The sequence below is a fragment of the Puntigrus tetrazona genome, unplaced genomic scaffold (assembly GCF_018831695.1).
Source record: "Puntigrus tetrazona isolate hp1 unplaced genomic scaffold, ASM1883169v1 S000000754, whole genome shotgun sequence".
NCBI classification, from domain to species: Eukaryota; Metazoa; Chordata; class Actinopteri; order Cypriniformes; family Cyprinidae; genus Puntigrus; species Puntigrus tetrazona.
In genome coordinates, this window is record NW_025048363.1 from 127,501 (window position 1) to 135,000 (window position 7,500).

At 39.0% G+C, this 7,500-nt stretch overlaps 1 pseudogene; it reads left to right on the top strand.

The window, feature by feature from the left end:
• LOC122335328 overlaps positions 1 to 7,500 on the top strand; it is a 142,100-nt pseudogene that overhangs the window by 111,636 nt on the left and 22,964 nt on the right.

Genomic DNA, 7,500 nt, shown 5'->3' on the forward strand with positions numbered 1-7,500 from the left:
TAAACTCTGTATCATTTTTTAATAAATAATATATATATATATATATATATAATTTCTTTATATATAATATAATAATATATAATAAAAGGGGTGTACAATTTTTCTAAATATATAAATAAATTTTATCTGTATATATATATATATATATATATTTTTTTTTTTTTTTTTTTTTTTTTTTCTAATACATTTCTATAATATATATTAGAAAATAAATATACTGAATAAATAATACAGAAAATAATATAGCAAATAAATTCTTTGAGACATGTTTAGCATGTAGGAAAATGTACATGTTTTTTTTTAAACATGACCTTAAAATTAGCATCAGAATAAAAGGGAATGGTTCATTGTTTATTATTTATTTTTTGCCAGCACTTCACAGTAAGATGTGACTTTAACCCCGGTTCACCTAACATCCAACAAACAATGAACAATACATTTATTGCAGCGTTCATTCCTCTTTATGCTCGCTGTGCACTAACTAATGTTAATAAACGCTGAAATTAGTATCAATTAAGGTTGTCCTTCCTAACGAACCGTGTCACTGTTCTAGATTGTTGACTGAAGCTGTGGATGTGTTTCAGTGTCCTCCATCTTCACCGTCCCCAGCGTGAAGTTACAGCCGGAGTCTGGAGACAGCGTCCAGGTGTGCAGTAAGACCAACAGCCACGGCAAAGCCACGTCAAACAGCAAACACTGACCCGGAGCCAAACAGGTAGGACGCGTCCTCCTCGCCAGATCACTGCTTAGTGCGCGCTCTCCACTGAAGAGTCAACATGTGCCTGAAATGAGCTTCCTGTGGTCTAGTCTAGTCTGAGAAAGCCTGTGTATTTAGGATTTATCTTATTTATATCGTATTAAATGCATTTTAGTTATATTTTTAAGGGAATTTTCGGTAAATATGCCTCTACACAGCTGTAATAGAAAATACAGGAAATACACAAAAAACATTGAAATATTATTGTAATTTAAAACAGCTGCTTTGTATGTGAATTAGGGCTGTCGTCAACTAAAATTATATATATATATATATATATATATATATATATATATATATATATATATATATATATATATATATAATATAAATTTTAAAGGCTATTGTTCACTCATGATCTATTTTTATTAAAGAATAATAAAAGAATAATTATAAATACATAGCCCTTTTTTTCAGAAAATTCTACACATTTACATTTGTCTAAATATATTCTGGGAAATGCTCCTTTAATTATTTTCATTATAATTTTATCGTTAGTAGACTAGACTGTTGTCACACTGAGCTTTATTTTCAGCGATTATGAGATGGACGCTTCCTTCTTGAAGGATTTATAATAAAAATATAGTTGATGCATTTCTGTGAAGCGCAGCTGTATTTTTGTGCGTCACGTGATCTTCAGAAATCATTATCAATATTATCAATATCATAAATCAATATTTTTTGCTCAAATAAATGTAGCGTTTTCTTTCAAATCAGTATATTACTGCGATTTCTGAAGAGTAATGATGCTGAAAATATTTAATAATGCTAATAATATTTCACGATTTGATTCACTAAACGCTCGTGACTTTCTCTTGTGAAAGCGTTTTGTCGCTGATGCTGGAGTCGGCCTGGGCTTTCTTTGTCCAGAAGCAGCTTGTATTTGCATGTAATCGGTGGAGTCTCCCGCGGCGGGATGAAGCTCCTCCGCTGGGATTAGCGGCTCAATTACAGGCAGGTGCGGCGGGAGATTTGCCGTGACCTCTGACCCCGAGCGCACAGGATAATGACACCGGCAGCTCATCGGAGTGGTTTCAGCAGCTGGACCCGAGCATTCGATTCGAGATGCAGGAAAAAAACCCCTGAAAGGTTGTAGTGAATATCTGTTCAACTGTAAGGTGTTTCTGTGATCGGCGGGATCCTTCACAAATCATTGATTAGCACCGGTGATCAAATATCAGCTACTGTTATCATTATAATCAGTGATTAAAACATTACTTGCATGAAAAATATGAGTAAAATTATAACTAGGGCCTATTTTTAGGACCATTTTAGGCTTCATTTTCTTTATGCAAAATGTCTTTGATTTGGGGAAAGCTATTTCTATATATATATATATATATATATATAAATATATATATAGAAATAGCTTTCCCCAATATATTTTATAACATTTTATATATAATATAGAAAATATAATATAAAATATATATATAAAATAAAAAGTATATATATAAAATAAAAAGGTAAAAATATATACATTTTATCTGTATATATATATTTTTTTTTTCTAATACATTTCTATATTATATATTAGAAAATAAATATACTGGACAAATAATATAGCAAATAAATTAATTCAGAAATGTTTAGTATGTAGGAAAATGTATGACCTAATATTTTTTTATCGAGAATGTAAATATGACGCCGACTTAACAAACAGCATTAATAAAGACCATAATCAATAAACACAACGCATTCAATTTATATAGGAATATATATATATATATATAAATTGTAAAATTGTAAAAAGCGAAAAAGATGCAGAAAAGAGTCCAAAACATCAGAATATGTTGAAAATAAAAATCTTTCGTTTTTTTTAATGTCGCTTTTGATCAGTTTTTAAATAGAAATTTCCAGCACTGATAATAATCAGAAATGTGAGTCGATCAGTAAATCAGTGTATTATTCTGATTTCTGAAGATCATGTGACTCTGAAGACTGGAGGAATGATGCTGAAAATACAGCAGCGCTTCACAGAAATAAATAGTTTTTAACAGATATTCATAGATAAAAGTTTTAAATTATAAAAATTAAAAAAATTTTTTTACTGTATCTTTAATCAAATGAACGCAGCCTCAGTCAGCAGAAGAGACTGTGAAGCGTGTCACTGGGTGCACTTATTGAATATGAATGGTATTTTTTCTCAGATTGTAATTTGCTGTTTATTTGCTCGCTGAGTTTCCCGTCAATGGACTGCTTTAAAAATAACAGTTCCCACTTAAAACAAGTCGTCTCAGCAGTGAGCGTCTCTTTAACACCTTCATGAAGAGCAGGAATGAAAGTGAAGTGTTGTTCTTGTCAGCATGCAGATGTTGTGTGTGTGTGTGTGTGTGTGTGTGTGTGTGTGTGTGTGTGTGTGTGTGTGTGTGTGTGTGAGGCGTCGTGCTGCTCAGAAGGGAAGTCGCCCGCTGCGAGAGCGTGTCCTTCACTCCACCGTATTCATATTGAAATCACAGGCTTTGTGCTCGGCCGTCTCAAGCTGACAGGCTCCTGGAGCTCCGAGACACACACACACACACACACACACACACACACACACACACACACACACACACACACACACACACACACACACACACACACACACATTAGATGAGATGCTCTAACAAGTATTTTTACACTGAGCTCTGAGTCTCGTTGTATTGCATGCATGAATGGAATTGTTTTGAGTTTGGTGATTTTTTTTATGTGTATGCATAAATATTATTTGTATGTACAGTATTTTAATTATTACTAAAATAATAATTTAAATCTAAATATAGCTAAAAATGCCTATTTTAGGACCATTTCTTTTTTCCTATTTTATTTTTATTTATTTTTTTACAGAGACTTTAAAAATCTTTTAACACATATACTTTAAAATAAAATGACAAATATTTAAAATCTTTTTTAGGACCATTTACAATTTTTACGCTTAAATTTCCCTTTTTTCCATTTTTTTTTTTACCTGGACATGTTTTGAGCCTATTTTAGAAACATTTTTACCCTTTATTTTTTTATAAATAATTTAATTTCTTTGATTTTGGGGTAATATTTTAATGTTAAAAATGTCTAAGTGTCATTATATTTCTTGTAAAATATTACAGCAGATTTCAAGCCTAACATGTAACGAAAAAAATATTTTTATACTATATAGTAAAAAAAAATTACCCAAAATATATATAATGGGTTTAACTTTGGGGAAAAGGTCAGTCTTAAAAATTAATCTTATTATATTAAATGCAAAGCAAGCTATATTTTTGTTTGAATCTTCGTCCAAAAAGTAGTGTGTGTTGGTTGTGATTTTGTGGCGTGATCCGAGCGTGTTCTTGACGGGCCTCGTGTTTTCATCGAGCTCTTCCTCGGACCGCTGTGTGTTTCTGAGAGCGGAGGAGTCCGGCAAGCGCTGGTGTATTATTCATCAGAAGAGCTGTTTCTCAGGAAATACCCAGCAGGCTTTGTGCCGCTCTGAGAGTCACTACTGAGAAAAGATGAAGCTCGGGTCCGAACAATACACCTCTCTCTCAAAACACACAAAACACACAAAACACACAAAACACACAAAACACATAAAACACATAAAACACACAAAACACACAAAACACACAAAACACATAAAACACACAAAACCGTCAAAGAGCGGGGTCAGAAGAGATGCATCTACAGCTTTCTCTCTCTCTCTCTCTGTCTCTCTCTCTCTCTCTCTCTGTCTCTCTCTCTCTCTCTCTCTCTCTCTCTCTCTCTCTCTCTCTCTCTCTCTCTCTCTGTCTCTCTCTCTCTCTCTCTGTCTCTCTCTCTCTCTCTCTCTCTCTCTCTCTCTCTCTCTCTCTCTCTCTCTCTCTCTCTCTCTCTCTCTGTCTCTCTCTCTCTCTCTCTCTCTCTCTCTCTCTCTCTCTCTCTCTCTCTCTCTCTCTCTCTCTCTCTCTCTCTCTCTCTCTCTCTCTCTCTCTGTCTCTCTCTCTCTCTCTCTCTCTCTCTCTCTCTCTCTCTCTCTCTCTCTCTCTCTCTCTCTCTCTCTCTCTCTCTCTCTCTCTCTCTCTCTCTCTCTCTCTCTCTCTCTCTCTCTCTCTCTGTCTCTCTCTCTCTCTCTCTCTCTGTCTCTCTCTCTCTCTCTCTCTCTCTCTCTCTCTCTCTCTCTCTCTCTCTCTCTCTCTGTCTCTCTCTCTCTCTCTCTCTCTCTCTCTCTCTCTCTGTCCTGTCTGGAGAGGTGGATGTGTTGATAAAGTTGAGGTTTCTGGGAGTCCTGGCAGTCGTGCTGCTGATGCAAGAAGCCACCGATCAGCTGCAATGGCTTTGCATGTCATTAGCATGAATTAAGAGCCCAGAGGTGATTGATGTGGACTGTGTTGTGTGGAGAGGCTGTCTTTGTTGCTGGGTGATTGTACATTATTCATGCGCTGGGATCGGTGTTAGGGCCGTACGTGTGCGCGCTGGGTTTCGTGGTTCGTGGGAACAGATGTGTTTAACGGCGTGGGTTCGACAGAGGGATTACAGTCTGACACTGCTGATGGGCCCTTGATTCAAATGGTTTTAAAAACAGACTAAAAGGTGTTAAAATGAGAGTAGTTTCCTGAAAAGAGTGTCTGTGTGTGTGTGTGTGTGTGTGTGTGTGTGTGTGTGTGTGTGTGTGTGTGTGTGTGTGTCTGTGTGTGCGTCTGTGTGTGTGTGTGTGTGTGTGTGTGTGTGTGTGTGTGTGTCTGTGTGTGTGAGTGTGTGTGTGTGTGTGTGTGTGTGTGTGTGTGTGTGTGTGTGTGTGTGTGTGTGTGTGTGTGTGTGTGTGTGTGTGTGTGTGTGTGTGTGTGTGTGTCTGTGTGTGTGTGTGTGTGTGTGTGTGTGTGTGTGTGTGTGTGTGTGTGTGTGTGTGTGTGTGTGTGTGTGTGTGTGTGTGTGTGTGTGTGTGTGTGTGTGTGTGTGTGTGTGTGTGTGTGTGTGTGTGTGTGTGTGTGTGTGTGTGTGTGTGTGTGTGTGTGTGTGTGTGTGTGTGTGTGTGTGTGTGTGTGTGTGTGTGTGTGTGTGTGTGTGTGTGTGTGTGTGTGTGTGTGTGTGTGTGTGTGTGTGTGTGTGTGTGTGTGTGTGTGTGTGTGTGTGTGTGTGTGTGTGTGTGTGTGTGTGTGTGTGTGTGTGTGTGTGTCTGTGAGTGTGTGTGTGTGTGTGTGTGTGTGTGAGTGTGTGTGTGTGTGTGTGTGTGTGTGTGTGTGTGTGTGTGTGTGTGTGTGTGTGTGTGTGTGTGTGTGTGTGTGTGTGTGTGTGTGTGTGTGTGTGTGTGTGTGTGTGTGTGTGTGTGTGTGTGTGTGTGTGTGAGTGTGTGTGTGTGTGTGTGTGTGTGTGTGTGTGTGTGTGTGTGTGTGTGTGTGTGTGTGTGTGTGTGTGTGTGTGTGTGTGTGTGTGTGTGTGTGTGTGTGTGTCTGTGTGTGTGTGTGTGTGTGTGTGTGTGTGTGTGTGTGTGTGTGTGTGTCTGTGTGTGTGTGTGTGTGTGTGTGTGTGTGTGTGTGTGTGTGTGTGTGTCTGTGTGTGTGTGTGTGTGTGTGTGTGTGTGTGTGTGTGTGTGTGTGTGTGTGTGTGTGTGTGTGTGTGTGTGTGTGTGTGTGTGTGTGTGTGTGTGTGTGTGTGTCTGTGTGTGTGTGTGTGTGTGTGTGTGTGTGTGTGTGTGTGTGTGTGTGTGTGTGTGTGTGTGTGTGTGTGTGTGTGTGTGTGTCTGTGTGTGTGTGTCTGTGTGTGTGTGTCTGTGTGTGTGTGTGTGTGTGTGTGTGTGTGTGTGTGTGTCTGTGTGTGTGTGTGTGTGTGTGTGTGTGTGTGAGTGTGTGTGAGTGTGTGTGTGTGTGTGTGTGTGTGTCTGTGTGTGTGTGTGTGTGTGTGAGTGTGTGTGTGTGTGTGTGTGTGTGTGTGTGTGTGTGTGTGTGTGTGTGTGTGTGTGTGTGTGTGTGTGTGTGTGTGTGTGAGTGTGTGTGTGTGTGTGTGTGTGTGTGTGTGTGTGTGTGTGTGTGAGAGCTCGCTCCAGGTTGTTGGTGGTGTGTCTGGGTCAGTTGGCTCGAGTCTCAGGCCTGCAGCTCCACTGACTCTTTGAAGATAAACACCACAGACAGTCGAGCGGAGTGTACAGCAGCCAGCTGTTTATCACACACACACACACTCGACTGGCACAGTCAACACCTCAAAGTGTGTGTGTGTGTGGCACAGGACCAGGACAACACACACACACACATCAGAAGGTCAAAGACTGATGGACGACAGCAGCTTGATTCTGATTGGCTTTCCACTCTTTCTTCACGTGGAGGATGATAGTGAGTCCTGTAGAGGAGCAACTCGTCTGAGACTCAGTTACTGGCGAACAACAACCTCAACGTTTTTACGCTCTTGTTTCACTCTGCTAGCGTAACTCCGCTTTTTCATATTTTCATTTGCGTTAAATTGGTCGACAATAAGTATAAAGACTCTTTAGAGCGAGTGTTAAAGTGATTCATCTGAAACACCGTGGAAACTGCGGCTCTGGTCTGAACTGTGGTAGCGGTGAAACGCTATTGGCTATCTCAAAAAGGGGGTGGGGCTGCTTGACATGTCCCGCCCTGACTTCCTGTTTCAGTTGAAATGACGTCAACACAGAACACCATGAATGATTTATCATGAAAAAGCTTTTAACATTTAGATTCCCGCTTTTAGATCCCCGCAAACATGCCATGAAAATAAAAAGTAATAATAAAACGAATAAAATTTGCTTTCATGAAGCAGGTGTTTGCAACAATGTACAGCTGAACAATCAAAAC